We start from the raw sequence: 16781 nt of genomic DNA, 5'->3' as shown, positions 1-16781 counted from the left end.
CCCACCCATGCTTGTCCGACGTCCCGATGGATCGGCGCAAGCGCTCCTGTTCCCTCGTTGAGCCTGGCCTGCGCCTCGCGGACTTGCTCGAGTTGTGGGTCGTAACCCCCCGCCGGAGCGGGGACCACAGCTAGCTCCCGTGGGATGTCGGCGCGAGACACCAGCCTAGGGAGATCACCATCCTCCGGCATGCCAAGATGGTTGCCTTCGGTGGGATCCCCTAGCTCGATGTGGAAACATTCGCGGCTTGGGCCACAGCTCTCGTCGCCAAGGCTGCGGCTTCCATCGGAACAGTCGGATAGGCAGTAGTCACATGCGGTCATGAAGTCCCGCACGGCACTGGGGTTGCCAAGTCCGGAGAAATCCCAACCGATGCCGGGATCGTCATCTTCCTCGGACCCAGAGGGCCCGTAGGTCGAGACGTCCGTCAGTCGGTCCCAAGGCGACCGCATACGGAACCTCAGTGGGGTTGCACTCGCCTCAATAGGAGCGCCCGCCAAAACGAGGTCGTTTGGCGGGTTGAGGCCGAGTCGAAATGACGCAAGATGGGAGTTAGTCGTTACCTTTTGGTCGACGAGGAGCGACGTAGTCACATCGGGGACTGGTTGCGCCGTCATCTCTGGTTCGAGGGCGACGTCCTGCAGGCTTTCCGCGAGCGCGCCGGCGTCGTCTTCTTGCTCGGGGTCAGCGCGCCGCGGGGGGACAGCGCTTGCCTCCGTCTTGAACGCGAGGTCGACGTCCGGCGTGCCTTCCGTCGGGGCGTTGGGGGCGTCGATTCGCTCGACGGCCGACGAAGCGCGGCCTCCCGTCTGGCCTTGACGGCCCCGCCTCCTCCTCCGTTGGCGGGGGAGGGAACGGAGCGAGCCCGAATGTTGCTCTTCCACCACACGGGGAAGACGTCGTCGATTCCGCCGCCGGCGGGCGGGTTGTCGGCCGCCATTGTCGTAGTCGCGCGGCGGTGGAAGGAGTATCATGTCGTAGCTGCCGTCGAAGGACATGAACTCAAGAGTCCCGAAACGAAGCACCGTCCCGGGCCGGAGAGGTTGCTGGAGACTGCCCATCTGGAGCTTGACGGGGAGCTGTTCGTCAGCACGCAGCGTGCCCCTACCTGGCGCGCCAACTGTCGGCGTTTCGAGACAGGGGGGTCCCTAAGCCGACGAGTGAGTGTGCTGCGTGCCCCAGCCCAGATGGGTCGAGCGCGTGGGCGAGCGCGAAGGGGGGAGAGGCGAGGTGGCCGGAGTCGAGCGTGAGAGAGGTGTAAGTCCCGCGGCCTTCGTGTTCGTCCCGCGCCCAGGTCGGGTGCGCTTGCAGTAGGGGGGTTACAAGCGTCCACGCGGGTGAGGGAAGCGAGCGGCCCCAAGAGAGCGCCTGTCCCGTCCTCGGTCCCGCGCGGCCAACCTTCTCTGAGAAGGCCCTGGCCCTTCCTTTTATAGTCGTAAGGAGAGGATCCAGGTGTACAATGGGGATGTAGCAGAATGCTACGTGTCTAGCGGAGGGAGAGCTAGCGCCCTAGGTACATGCCAATGTGGCAGCCGGAGAGATCTGGGCACCCTGCTGGCGTGATGTCGTGGCTGTCGGAGGTGCGGCGGAGCCTGATGGAGGGACAGCTGTTGGAGCGGTCGAGTCCCTGCTGACGTTGTCCTTCTTCCGTAAGAGAGCCGGGGGCCGCCGTCGTCACAGAGCTTGCGGAGCGCCATCATTGCCCCTCCGGCGGAGCTGGCCGGATGGGACGCCGGTCTTGTTCTCCGTGACCCGAGTCGATTCGGGGTAGGATGATGATGGCGCCTCCTGTTGGCGTGGCGGTCTATGCCCTAGGCAGGGCGACGTGGGGGTTCCTCCGAAGCCAAGGTTGAGTTTGCCTTTTGTTGCCGTGGCCGAGCCCGAGCCAAGGGGTCGGGCGAGGCGGAAGTCGTTCGGCCGAGGCCAGGGCGGAGTCCGAGCCCTGGGGTCGGGCGAAGCGGAGTTTCGTCGTCTTCCGGGTGCTAGCCCGAGTCCGAGCCCTGGGGTCGGGCGGAGCGGAGTTCGCCGTCTTCCGGGTCTTAGCCCGAGTCCGAGCCCTGGGGTCGGGCGGAGCGGAGTTCGCCGTCTTCCGGGTCTTAGCCCGAGTCCGAGCCCTGGGGTCGGGCGGAGCAGAGTTCGCCGTCTTCTGGGTCTTAGCCCGAGTCCGAGCCCTGGGGTCGGGCGGAGCGGAGTTCGCCGTCTTCCGGGTCTTAGCCCGAGTCCGAGCCCTGGGGTCGGGCGGAGCGGAGTTCGCCGTCTTCCGGGTCTTAGCCCGAGTCCGAGCCCTGGGGTCGGGCGGAGCGGAGTTCGCCGTGGCGCCTTTGGCAAGGCCTGACTGCCTGTCAGACTCACTCTGTCGAGTGGCACTGCAGTCGGGGTGGCGCAGGCGGCGCTGTCCTTCTGTCAGACTGGCCAGTGGAGCAGTGGAGTGACGGCGGTCACTTCGGCTCTGCCGGGGGCGCGTGTCAGGATAGAGGTGTCAGGTCACCTTTGCGTTAAATGCCCCCGCAATTTGGTCAGTCGGTGCGGCGATTTAGTCAAGGTTGCTTCTGAGCGAAGCCAAGGCCTCGGGCAAGCCGGTGATGTGTCCGCCATAAAAAGGGGGCCTCGGGCGAGACGGAAGTCTCTCGAGGTCGGCTGCCTTTGGCCGAGGCTAGGCTCGGGTGAAGCGTGATCGAGTCACTCGTGTGGACTGATCCCTGACTTAATCGTACCTATCAGGCCTTTGCAGCTTTATGCTGATGGGGGTTACCAGCTGAGAATTAGGCGTCTTGAGGGTACCCCTAATTATGGTCCCTGACACATAGTTTATATGGAGCGCATCCAGTTTTAATTGATGTCTGACTTTAGCAATCACTCCATATTTGATCCATCTTTTTTATAAATTTGAGTTCATGTGACTTATTTTATAAACTTGAGATCACAAATTTTCTCTTATTTGGTCTCTCTATAGTGGAATTATGTCATTTTATAATCTTTGTTCGTTCAGTCAGTCGTTATGAACTCTATTATAATCGCTCACTTCATTGATCGTGTTGTACCATGACATATTGCATGGAGTAAACAATAACATCAATTAGCTAAATAAAAAAAATTATACGGAGAGTTGGAGACAATCAATAAAAAATCTTGAAATTATTTTGGTAGATAGTTTACGTGAGTATTATTGTAAGCCGTCGCAACGCACGGACAACCCACTGGTAGTTCTACAAAACTGAGTATTGACGACAGGTAGTCCCTTCACTATTTTTGTAACTATGATTCCTTATTTCAATTACAAAATCATTATAGGCAAAACGAGTTCTAAATCCTCAGCTCCAACCGAAGCTTGTTTTGGAATTTCCTTCGCCATGCGATTTACTGATTAAATTTATATTTACCTGTGTTCCTTCTCCATAAAAAAATATCTGAAAATCAAATTTTACTCCTCGCGCAAGACGCGCGCCATCCACTAGTCCTTCTAACAAAGCACTTGCATTTTGGTGGACCAAATTATTTTACCCTTGCACACCACAAAATGTACCTTCAATCTTATGGTAAAAAGAATAAAGTGTCTGTCTTACTTTCTGCTTAACCATGATTTGTAGATATACACAAGCACACAACTGTGCTGATCCTTGCGTTAATTAAGAAAATATAGAATCAAATTTGGGATAAACATAGGGCTTAGTAATTCATCACTTCATCCACGTGGGCTACCTGCTGAGGAAAAATAACACTAGGATTCAATGACACTAGGCGACATGCCTGTTCACCTCGAGGTTCCATTACTTTGAGATGTGTCGGATCAGACTTTTTAGAGCAACTCTAAGAGATTATCAAAAAATTAGCTAAATTTATTAAGTTAGTCACTCTCTAAAATGTTTTTTGAAAGAGTAGATTAGTTTAACATGCTCGATAAATTCAGAACTCTGTATGATAAGTAAGAGTGTTTGGTTGGATGTAAATGAGGGATGGAAGGGGCAGACACATTTTTTATGATGTTTGGATGAAAGTCACACGAAAATGAGGTGAACATCAGAGCAATTTTTGGTAGAAGCGTGTTTTCCAAAAAATCGAGTGGACGATGCCGCCCCGTCTCATACTACTTTGGCATCAAACCAAACACATCCTAAATCAGGCTATCCAAAAATAAAGAACGAAGATGTAGGGATGGAGAGTTATTAAATTTGAGAGGACCATTTACAAAGTATAGTGAAAATATTTTCTTCTTCTAATAATAGCCAAATTTACTTTTACAAAATGGTTTGGAGTTGGTGTTAGGCTGTGGCTAGAATACCATGTATAGTCATACAAACAATGGTTTGCACGGCAAACCATATTGTTTACAAAGTTGGATTTGAAATAGAAGATGAGATTAGTAATACGGCAACCACATCCGGGCATCCTTCTAACAAAACACCTGCATTTTGGTGGACCAAATTATTTTACCCTTGCACACCACAAAATGTACCTTCAATCTTGTGGCAAAAAGAATAAAGTGTCTGTGTCTTACTTTCTGCTTAACCATGATTTGTAGATATACACAAGCACACAACTGTGCTGATCCTTGAGTTAATTAAGAAAATATAGAATCAAATTTGGGATAAACATAGGGCTTAGTTCATCACTTTATCCACGTGGGCTACCTGCTGAGGCTTGAGCATGAGAAGCACCAGACTGTGGGTTGACTTCAGTATGTTACACTTGTTTGGTGTCGTGATCATGATTTCATCAATCGCTGTTGAAGGCAGGCCACCATCCACCACGTGGGCTATCTGCTGAGGCTGAGCGAGAGAAACACCAGACTGCGGATTAACTCCAGTATGTTGCACTTTTTTCGTGCCGTGACTCGTGATTTCATTAATCACTATTGAAGGCAAGCCACCATCCATCACTAGGCACCTGCCTCCAGTACCACTCTACCCTGCTAGCTGGTATCCCTTTGGTTGTGTGGTGGTTTTGTGAAGTGAGATAGAAGGTTCAATCAATCCTCACGGATTAGCCTGCTGTGCAGTGGCATTGTCACTGTGCGCTTTCCTTGGAGCCTCCTATTTGGGCTTGGAGAGTCGGTGTTGCATAACTGAGGGGGGGGTTGTTAAAGCTTTTCCCTAATCACTACAGGAATTCACTTAATTCCCGTCGGCCAGAAACCGACGGGAATAAGCATATACCGACGGGAATTACGTAATTCCCGTCGGTTTAGGGCTTATTCCCATCGGTTTTCAGCCGCCAGGCGTCCCTTGTCGGGGATACGTTTATCCCGTCGGCGGCCGACGGGAATTATTAATTCCCGTCGGCCACTAACTAGCCGACGACAATTAATGCTAACTCCCGTCGGTTCACCAGGCCGACGGGAGTTATGAGTTAATTCCCGTCGGTTCACAGGGCCGACGGGAGTTATTAGTTAATTCCCGTCGGTTCCCCAGGCCGACGGGAATTAACTGGGCCGACGGGAGTTATTAGTTAATTCCCGTCGGTTCCCCAGGCCGACGGGAATTAACTGGGCCGACGGGAGTTATTAGTTAATTCCCGTCGGTTCGACCATAGCCGACGGGAATTAACTGGGCCGACGAGAATTACCCTATACTGCTACAAAAACAGCACTAAATTAGGACACTATTTCTGCACACATAACATATATCACACATAACATAAATAACAGATAACAGCCACATTACAAACACATGCATTCATAATAAAATCACGCATTACAAACATAACATCCACCAACATTTCAAATATAAGTTCAACCACCACATCGAGTCAACGAGTACGACATAGTATTGAAATATAAGTACGACATATGTTCAAGTACGACCAAGAGTCCACGAGTTAAGAAACATGTTCATGTGTTTAGAGATAACCACCACTTGGGTGGTTAGAGCTTTGACCGCTGCCGCCACCACCACCAGGAGGAGGGAACGCGAAGAGCGAGTCAACAAATCCAGTCCCTGCTGCGGGATCAGATCCACTACCACCCGCTTCGGGCGTAACCTATGCAAGTTAGCAAATATCATCACGTTAAATTCAAATATCAAAAAAGTATATAAGTATATAAATTAATGGAGAGTTATCAAACGTACCCTATCTCCAGGTGCAGGTATATGTGTCGGAGGGGTGGTGAACTGTGGTGGTGGAACTGGTGTGTTTGCAAATTGGCTCCATTGTGGTGGCGGTGGAAAATTTGATGTCATGCCCTGTTGCTGCATTAACTGTTAAACATATATGTGTTACTACCGAAGATGTTGTATTGAAATATAATAATTTAGAGTTCGGATTATGTGTACTCACTTGATACATCGCTTGGTTATGTGCATTGCAAGCCTCCATAAATTCGCGTTGTTGTCTCATCTCTTCGCGCATCCTCATAATCTCCAACTCCTGCTCGTTCGGTCGACGAGAGCATGAGCTACGGGAAGATGAACCCGTCCTCTGAGATCTCACCGACGACGAGTCAATGAATCCGTCGAAGAGTGCGTATCTATAAGTTATTCAAAAAATGTGATTATTGTATAATCAATTTAGTGTCAACCATATAATTTCATAAGTTAGAGCTTACCGTCCATGCGCTTTGCCACCACCACTTGCGTATACCACCGAGGGATCTACCGGTTCATGGCGCCAGTCGAACTCAGGGCCATGGCGACGAACCATCTCCTCCCCATATGCCGCCTATACATCATTGACAACCTTACAAATGCAGGAATTTATATACTTTGAACGTTTGAACTTTTGAGCCAAAACTCACCAAGCGATCCGTGGTTGTCTGGCTGCAGAGCTGGTCAGGGTTGTTCGGGTCTGGTCCTTTGTGGCCCTCCTGGTAGACCTCAATGTCACTAGGCTTTTGGCCACTCGTAGCTTCCTGTATAAACAAAAAACATTCATAAGCAATCGTATTATTTGCTGATCGACATAGATAGATCAAACTTACCATTCTTTTAGCTTTTCGTATCATGTCGTCACCGCCAAACTTGTGGTTAGGATTGGTTCCTCGACATTGTCTGTGATGCGCTGACGCTTTCTGGAAGCCTTCGGAAGCCCAATATCGACACCAAGCATAGTACGCATCAGGCACGGGCGCCATCCATGGAACCATCACCTGCACACACACAATGTTACATATTATCAATCACAACAATAAATATAAAGGGTAAAACAAATTGAATACTAACCTCACGATATTGATCCTCGGTCAAATATATCTTTGACGACCCTTCCTTTTTAGTCAAGGGGCCTGCTTCTTCCGGATGCTTTTGAAAATACAGGTTTGTAGCCTGAATTCTCACATAGTATATGGCATCCTTCACCAGCTTCTTTGCATTGTTTTGGAAGACACGTTCAGCGTGCCCCATGTAATCCTCTCCGTCAGGCAACCGATATCGAAGCTACAACATAAAGAATACAAATACAATGGTATAAGTCATAAATTTACAATATTAAGAAACATAACAAAAATAATAAAGAATTCATACCCAAAAGTCATTACGCACAAGTCCCTGTCTGTCGGTGTGGTTTCGTTCCTTTTTAAACTTGTACTCGTCCCAGGTACTGACGAGCACCTCATCCTCGGTATCACCGTTTGACACCTTCACTATACCAGGGTAGTGAAGGCGGCAAAGAGAACCCAACGTAAGGTTAACCTGAGTGTGGTGTCCCTTGCCGTCAAAGGACAGGTCCTCCCAATTCCTGCATTACACAAAAACATTAACAATACACATAATAGTTATATGAGATAAGTTAATATATTACACTCACCGATCTCCATGTGGCATGATTAAAGTCCTATCAGCCTCTCGCTCTATCGCGTGATGAGGCTTTACTGAGTGGCTTTTTCTTGAGCGACGTGTGCGTGTCGCTGAAGAGCCTCCCGAGCCATCATCCATCGGGTTGTCAGCCGGTTCGCCCTGTTGGCCCCACTGGTCCCACGCCTGTTGCTGCTCTCTCTGGTGGTCCCACTGGTCCCATGGCTGGTGATGCTGTGCAGCCTGGTCCCATGTCACGTGCTCCACCTCCTCATTGTGCTCCACCTCCTCATTGTGCTGCTCAGCCTCATTGTGCTGCTCCTCCTCAATGTGCTGCTCCTCAGTGTGCTGCTCATCCTGGTACATACAACTCAAGATTTATTTGTAAATATGTAAACAAATTTATTTGTACAAGATATGTTACCTCATCTCCATGTACCGCGCTCAACAGCTCTCGACGTCTGCTGCTGCTCGAAGAACTGCCCTGAAAAAGGCCCAGACCCTTGAACAGCCCCTTTACTGACTTCTTTGATTTTGGCGGCATCCTGCATAAAAAATAAGAAAACAACTTTACTTGTTAAATATAAACAAATTAGGATCAAAAATGACATAATACTTAAAATATAAACAAATTAAATAACAAAACAACTTTACTTGTTAAATATCATCAAAATCAGGATCTATTTGTTCTCTTCTATGCAGAGGTCGCCATGTTACTTTTCTCCTAACAGGTTGTCTTCTCCTTTTCTCGGGAAAAGTTAAGTCGTTAACGTCTGCAACTAGTGAATCTAATGTCGGTGCAGGATCAATATGAAAACTAGTTGGCAACTCTTCTTCTTGAAACACCTCATCAACCTGCTCAAGGTGACCAATTTGATATTCGTCCTCACCAGGAGTGTATAGGCGGTCGCGGGGATTTACATTGTACACAACCCTCCATTTAGACAACTTTTTGCATGGATATGTCGAGAAATAAACTTGGTCTGCTTGACGGGCAAGGATATACGTGTCGTGTCCTTGAAGCAATTTTTCAGGTTGGATCTGTGTCATCCCAAATTCGGTCCTATAATACTTCGGGTCATACCATTTACACTCAAAGAAAACTAGCGCTAAAGGCTTATTTCCAGCAAATGTAATCTCGATTATATTTTTGATTTTCCCGTAATAGCAGGCTTCGTGTCCTTCCATGTCGGTTGCCCTAGTAACGACTCCACTATTTTGAGTGGCGGCCATAGGATGACTTGATTCGAAAATGCTTGAACGAAAGCGATATCCATTGACGTCGTAACGTCCATAGCTTTTGGCAGTTACGCTTCCAATAGATAACTGACGTAAGTCATCATTCAAATTCATTTCCTCCCCAAACTGTCAATTATGCCACAAAGTATTAGCAAATTATGTAATATTAGTTAACTGAAATTAGCTGTCGGAGCCACATAATTAAGACTTACACGGTCCCGAAGCCACATAATGAAATTAGGTCGCCCATGCATACCATCGTGTCGCAATTTATCTATGTCTCTCGTTGTTGGCCTACCAAGACACCTCATGTTTTGTTCATCAAACTCGCTGTCAAATATTATTGTATGACATGAGATATTTGAAAACATAAACTAATTCACATATGAACAATTTAAGAAAATAAGTCTTACACAAAGTATTTCTCCACCTCAGGCATATTCGTGAACATGTACAGTAAAGCAGACTTCCGTTCTTCCATACTGAGGTGATATGCCTTGGGTGGACCAACGGCTTTGCCGTTTGTCTGAAAAATTGAAAGATCACTACACGGAGGCATCTCTCGTTCATCATCATGGTACCTTTTCTTTCGAGCAAATACATTATGTTCTTCTGCAAAGTAACAACTTGTGAAGTGTGCTACCTCCTTTAGTTTAAATTGTTCCGCAATACATCCTTCAACTCTTGCCTTATTGCCCACCATTGCTCTAAGCTTCTTTAATGCTCTTTCTATATGAAACATCCACCTATACTGAACAGGACCACCGACCTTAGCCTCATATGGAAGATGTATAAAGAGATGCTGCATAGGATTGAAGAAACCCGGTGGAAATATTTTTTCCAATTTGCACAAAAGCACCGGTGCCTCTTTCTCCAGCTGTTCCATCACATCTCTTCTAATTTCTTTAGCACACAACTGTCTGTAGAAATAGCTAACTTCAGCTAACGTTTTCCACACAGCTTCGGAAATGTACCCACGAAACATTACAGGCATGAGCCTCTCCATAATTATGTGGAAGTCATGGCTCTTCAGTCCATTCATCTTCATTGTCTTCAAGTTCACAGATCTTCTAAAACCAGCGGCATAACTGATAGTCGCCTAGAGGGGGGGTGAATAGGGCGAAACTGAAATTTACAAATATAAACACAACTACAAGCCGGGTTAGCGTTAGAAATATGAACGAGTCCGCGAGAGAGGGCGCAAAACAAATCGCAAGCGAATAATGAAGTGTGTGACACGCGGATTTGTTTTACCGAGGTTCGGTTCTTTCAAACCTACTCCCCGTTGAGGAGGCCACAAAGGCCGGGTCTCTTTCAACCCTTCCCTCTCTCAAACGGTCCCTCGGACCGAGTGAGCTTCTCTTCTCAAATCAAAGCCGGGAACAAAACTTCCCGCAAGGGCCACCACACAATTGGTGCCTCTTGCCTTGATTACAATGGAGTATTGATCTCAAGAACAAGTGAGAAAGAAAAGAAGCAATCCAAGCGCAAGAGCTCAAATGAACACGGCAAATCACTCTCACTAGTCACTAGGGTTTTGTGTGGAATTGGAGAGGATTTGATCTCTTTGAATGTGTCTAGAATTGAATGCTAGAGCTCTTGTAGTAGTTGAGAAGTGGAAAACTTGGATGCAATGAATGGTGGGGTGGTTGGGGTATTTATAGCCCCAACCACCAACTTGACCGTTGGTGGAGGTCGTCTGTTCGATGGCGCACCGGACAGTCCGGTGCACACCGGACAGTCCGGTGCCCCCGCCACGTCATCAGTCCTGTTGGAAATTGACCGTTGGAGTTCTGACTTGTGGGCCCGCCTGGGTGTCCGGTGCACACCGGACAGGTACTGTTTGATGTCCGGTGTGCCAGCATGGGCGATTCTGACTTCTGCGCGCGCAGAGCGCGCATTAAATGCGCGGCAGAGAGCCGTTGGCGCGGAGATGACCGTTGCTCCGGAGGCGCACCGGACAGTCCGGTGCACACCGGACAGTCCGGTGAATTATAGCGGACGAGCCGTTGGAGTTTCCCGAAGCTGGCGAGTTCCTGAGGCCGACCTCCCTTGGCGCACCGGACACTGTCCGGTGTACACCGGACAGTCCGGTGAATTATAGCCGAGTCGCCTCTGGTAATTCCCGAAGGTGGCGAGTTTGAGTCTGAATCTCCCTGGTGCACCGGACATGTCCGGTGGCACACCGGACAGTCCGGTGCGCCAGACCAGGGGTGCCTTCGGTTGCCCTTTTGCTCCTTTGTTGAATCCATAACTTGGTCTTTTTATTGGCTGAGTGTGAACCTTTTACACCTGTATAATCTATACACTTGGGCAAACTAGTTAGTCCAAAGATTTGTGTTGGGCAATTCAACCACCAAAATTATTTAGGAACTAGGTGTAAGCCTAATTCCCTTTCAATCTCCCCCTTTTTGGTGATTGATGCCAACACAAACCAAAGCAAATATAGAAGTGCATAATTGAACTAGTTTGCATAATGTAAGTGTAAAGGTTGCTTGGAATTTAGTCAATAAAACTACTTACAAGGTCTGCATGGAATGTTTCTTTCTTATTTAACATTTTGGACCACGTTTGCACCACATGTTTTGTTTTTGCAAATCCTTTTGTAACTCCATTTCAAAGATCTTTTTGCAAATAGTCAAAGGTAAATGAATAAGAGTTTGCAAAGCATTTTCAAGATTTGAAATTTTCTCCCCTCGTTTCAAATGCTTTTCCTTTGTCTAAGCAAAACTCCCCCTAAAGAAGATCCACCTCTTAGTGTTCAAGAGGGTTTTGATATATCATTTTTGAAATACTACTTTCTTCCCCTTTTGAACACAATAGGATACCAATTGATAAATACTTTTGGAAAACACTAAGTTTTTGAAATTGGTGGTGGTGCGGTCCTTTTGCTTTGGGCTCATACTTTCTCCCCCTTTGGCATTAATCGCCAAAAACGGAATCGTTAGAGCCCATGAGTACTATCTTCCCCTTTGGTCATAAGTAAATGAGTTAAGATTATACCAAAGACGAAGTCCGGTCCTTTTTCTTTTGGGCTTTTTACTTTCTCCCCCAAAGACAAGGTCCTTTCTTGGAGCGATGGCGAAGGATGAGTTACGGAGTGGAAGCCTTTTGTCTTCGCCGAAGACTCCAATTCCCTTTCAATATACCTATGACTTGGTTTGAAATAGACTTGAAGACACATTAGTCATAGCATATAAAAGAGATATAATCAAAGGTATTCAAATGAGCTATGTGTGCAAGCTAGCAAAAGAAATTTCTAGAATCAAGAATATTGAGCTCATGCCTAAGTCTGGTAAAAGATTGTTCATCAAGAGGCTTGGTAAAGATATCGGCTAATTGATCTTTAGTGTTAATGTAAGAAATCTCGATATCTCCCTTTTGTTGGTGATCCCTAAGAAAATGATACCGAATGGCTATGTGCTTAGTGCGGCTATGCTCGACGGGGTTGTCGGCCATTTTGATTGCACTCTCATTATCACATAGTAAAGGAACTTTGGTTAATTTGTAACCGTAGTCCCGCAGGGTTTGCCTCATCCAAAGCAATTGCGCGCAACAATGGCCTGCGGCAATGTACTCGGCTTCGGCGGTGGAAAGAGCGACCGAATTTTGCTTCTTTGAAGCCCAAGACACCAAGGATCTTCCCAAGAACTGGCAAGTCCCCGATGTGCTCTTTCTATTAATTTTGCACCCCGCCCAATCGGCATCCGAATAACCAATCAAATCAAATGTGGATCCCCGAGGGTACCAAAGCCCAAACTTAGGAGTATAAGCTAAATATCTCAAGATTCGTTTTACGGCCGTAAGGTGGGATTCCTTAGGATCGGATTGGAATCTTGCACACATGCATACGGAAAGCATAATGTCCGGTCGAGATGCACATAAATAAAGCAATGAACCAATCATCGATCGGTATACCTTTTGATCGACGGATTTACCTCCCGTATCGAGGTCGAGATGCCCATTGGTTCCCATGGGTGTCTTGATGGGCTTGGCATCCTTCATTCCAAACTTGGTTAGAATGTCTTGAGTGTACTTCGTTTGGCTAATGAAGGTGCCCTCTTGGAGTTGCTTGACTTGGAATCCTAGAAAATACTTCAACTCCCCCATCATCGACATCTCGAATTTCTGTGTCATGATCCTACTAAACTCTTCACATGTAGACTCGTTAGTAGACCCAAATATAATATCATCAACATAAATTTGGCATACAAACAAGTCATTTTCAAGAGTTTTAGTAAAGAGTGTAGGATCGGCCTTGCCGACTTTGAAGCCATTAGAAATAAGGAAATCTCTTAGGCATTCATACCATGCTCTTGGGGCTTGCTTGAGCCCATAAAGCGCCTTAGAGAGCCTATAGACATGGTTAGGGTACTCACTGTCTTCAAAGCCGGGAGGTTGCTCAACATAGACCTCTTCCTTGATTGGTCCGTTGAGGAAGGCACTTTTCACGTCCATTTGATAGAGCTTAAAGCCATGGTAAGTAGCATAGGCCAATAATATGCGAATTGACTCAAGCCTAGCTACGGGTGCATAGGTTTCACCGAAATCCAAACCTTCGACTTGTGAATACCCTTTGGCCACGAGTCGAGCTTTGTTCCTTGTCACCACACCATGCTCATCTTGCTTGTTGCGGAAGACCCATTTGGTTCCTACAACATTTTGGTTAGGACGTGGAACCAAATGCCATACCTCATTTCTAGTGAAGTTGTTGAGCTCCTCTTGCATCGCCACCACCCAATCCGAATCTTGGAGAGCTTCCTCTACCCTGTGTGGCTCAATAGAGGAAACAAAAGAGTAATGTTCACAAAAATGAGCAACACGAGATCGAGTGGTTACCCCCTTATGAATGTCGCCGAGGATGGTGTCGACGGGGTGATCTCGTTGGATTGCTTGGTGGACTCTTGGGTGTGGCGGCCTTGGTTCTTTCTCATCCTCCTTTTCTTGATCATTTGTATCTCCCCCTTGATCATTGCCATTATCTTGAGGTGGCTCATCTTCTTGATTTTGTCCTTCATCAACTTGAGCCTCATCCTCATTTTGAGTTGGTGGAGATGCTTGCTTGGAGGAGGACGGTTGATCTTGTGCATGTGGAGGCTCTTCGGATTCCTTAGGACACACATCCCCAATAGACATGTTCCTTAGCGCTATGCATGGAGCCTGTTCTTCACCTATCTCATCAAGATCAACTTGCTCTACTTGAGAGCCGTTAGTCTCATCAAACACAACGTCACAAGAAACTTCAACAAGTCCTGAGGACTTGTTAAAGACTCTATATGCCCTTGTGTTTGAGTCATATCCTAGTAAAAAGCCTTCTACAGTTTTAGGAGCAAATTTAGATTTCCTACCTCTTTTAACAAGTATAAAACATTTGCTACCAAAAACTCTAAAATATGAAATATTTGGCTTTTTACCGGTTAGGAGTTCATAGGATGTCTTCTTGAGGATTCGGTGAAGATATAACCGGTTGATGGCGTAGCAAGCGGTGTTGACCGCTTCGGCCCAAAACCGATCCGGTGTCTTGTACTCATCAAGCATAGTTCTTGCCATGTCCAATAGAGTTCGATTCTTCCTCTCCACTACACCATTTTGTTGAGGTGTGTAGGGAGAAGAGAACTCATGCTTGATGCCCTCCTCCTTAAGGAAGCCTTCAATTTGAGAGTTCTTGAACTCCGTCCCGTTGTCGCTTCTTATTTTCTTGATCCTTAAGCCGAACTCATTTTGAGCCCGTCTCAAGAATCCCTTTAAAGTCTCTTGGGTTTGAGATTTTTCCTGTAAAAAGAATACCCAAGTGAAGCGAGAATAATCATCCACTATTACAAGACAATACTTACTCCCGCCGATGCTTATGTAAGCAATCGGGCCGAATAGATCCATGTGGAGTAGCTCAAGCGGCCTGTCGGTCGTCATGATGTTCTTGTGTGGATGATGGACTCCAACTTGCTTCCCCGCCTGACATGCGCTACAAATCCTGTCTTTCTCAAAATGAACATTTGTTAATCCTAAAATGTGTTCTCCCTTTAGAAGTTTATGAAGATTCTTCATCCCAACATGAGCTAGTCGGCGGTGCCAGAGCCAACCCATGTTAGTCTTAGCAATTAAGCATGTGTCAAGTTCAGCTCTATCAAAATCTACTAAGTACAGCTGACCCTCTAACACACCCTTAAATGCTATTGAATCATCACTTCTTCTAAAGACAGTGACACCTACATCAGTAAAAAGACAGTTGTAGCCCATTTGACATAATTGAGATACAGAAAGCAAGTTGTAATCTAAAGAGTCAACAAGAAAAACATTGGAAATAGAGTGGTCAGGAGATATAGCAATTTTACCCAAACCTTTGACCAAACCTTGATTTCCATCCCCGAATGTGATCGCTCTTTGGGAATCTTGGTTTTTCTCATATGAGGAGAACATCCTTTTCTCCCCGGTCATGTGGTTTGTGCACCCGCTGTCGAGTATCCGACTTGAGCCCCCGGATGCATAAACCTACAAAACAAATTTAGTTCTTGACTTTAGGTACCCAAACTGTTTTGGGTCCTTTGGCATTAGAAACAAGAACTTTGGGTACCCAAACACAAGTCTTGGAGCCCTTGTGTTTGCCCCCAACAAACTTGGCAACGACCTTGCCGGATTTGTTAGTCAAAACATATGATGCATCAAAAGTCTTAAATGAAATGCTATGTTCATTTGATGCATTAGGAATCTTCTTCTTAGGCAACTTGGCACGGGTTGGTTGCCTAGAACTAGATGTCTCACCCTTATACATAAAAGCATGATTAGGGCCAGAGTGAGACTTCCTAGAATGAATTTTCCTAATTTTGTCCTCGGGATAACCGGCAGGGTATAAAATGTAACCCTCGTTATCCTGAGGCATGGGAGCTTTGCCCTTAACAAAGTTGGACAATCTCTTAGGAGGGGCACTAATTTTGACATTGTCTCCCCTTTGGAAGCCAATGCCATCCTTAATGCCCGGGCGTCTCCCATTATAAAGCATGCTACGAGCAAATTTAAATTTCTCATTTTCTAAGTTGTGCTCGGCAATTTTAGCATCTAGTTTTGCTATATGATCATTTTGTTGTTTAATCAAAGCCATATGATCATGAATAGCATCAATATCAACATTTCTACATCTAGTACAAATAGATACATGCTCAACAATAGATGTAGAGGGTTTGCAAGATTTTAATTCTACAACCTTAGCATGCAACATATCATTTTTAGTTCTAAGGTCAGAAATTGTAACATTGCAAACATCTAGTTCTTTAGCCTTAGTAATCAACTTTTCATTTTCTACTCTAAGGCTAGCAAGAGATACATTCAATTCATCAATCTTAGCAAGCAAATCAACATTATCATTTCTAAGATTGGGAATTGAAACATTACAAACATGTGAATCAACCTTAGCATTCAAACTAGCATTTTCATTCCTAAGGTTGTCAATAATCTCATGGCAAGTGCTTAGCTCACTAGACAATTTTTCACATTTTTCAACTTGTAGAGCGTAAGCATTTTTAACCTTAACATGTTTCTTGTTTTCCTTAATAAGGAGGTCCTCTTGTGAATCCAAAAGGTCATCCTTTTCATGAATAGCACTAACCAATTCATTCAATTTTTCCTTTTGAGCTATGTTAAGGTTGGCAAAAAGGGAACGCAAATTATCTTCCTCATCACTAGCATTATCATCACTAGAGGATTCATATTTAGTGGAGGATTTAGATTTAACCTTCTTTTTGCCGTCTTTTGCCATGAGGCACTTGTGGCCGACGTTGGGGAAGAGGAGTCCCTTGGTGACGGCGATGTTGGCGGCGTCCTCGT

This window comes from Zea mays, chromosome 9, assembly GCF_902167145.1.
Source record: "Zea mays cultivar B73 chromosome 9, Zm-B73-REFERENCE-NAM-5.0, whole genome shotgun sequence".
NCBI classification, from domain to species: domain Eukaryota; kingdom Viridiplantae; phylum Streptophyta; class Magnoliopsida; order Poales; family Poaceae; genus Zea; species Zea mays.
This window is presented reverse-complemented; position numbering follows the sequence as displayed.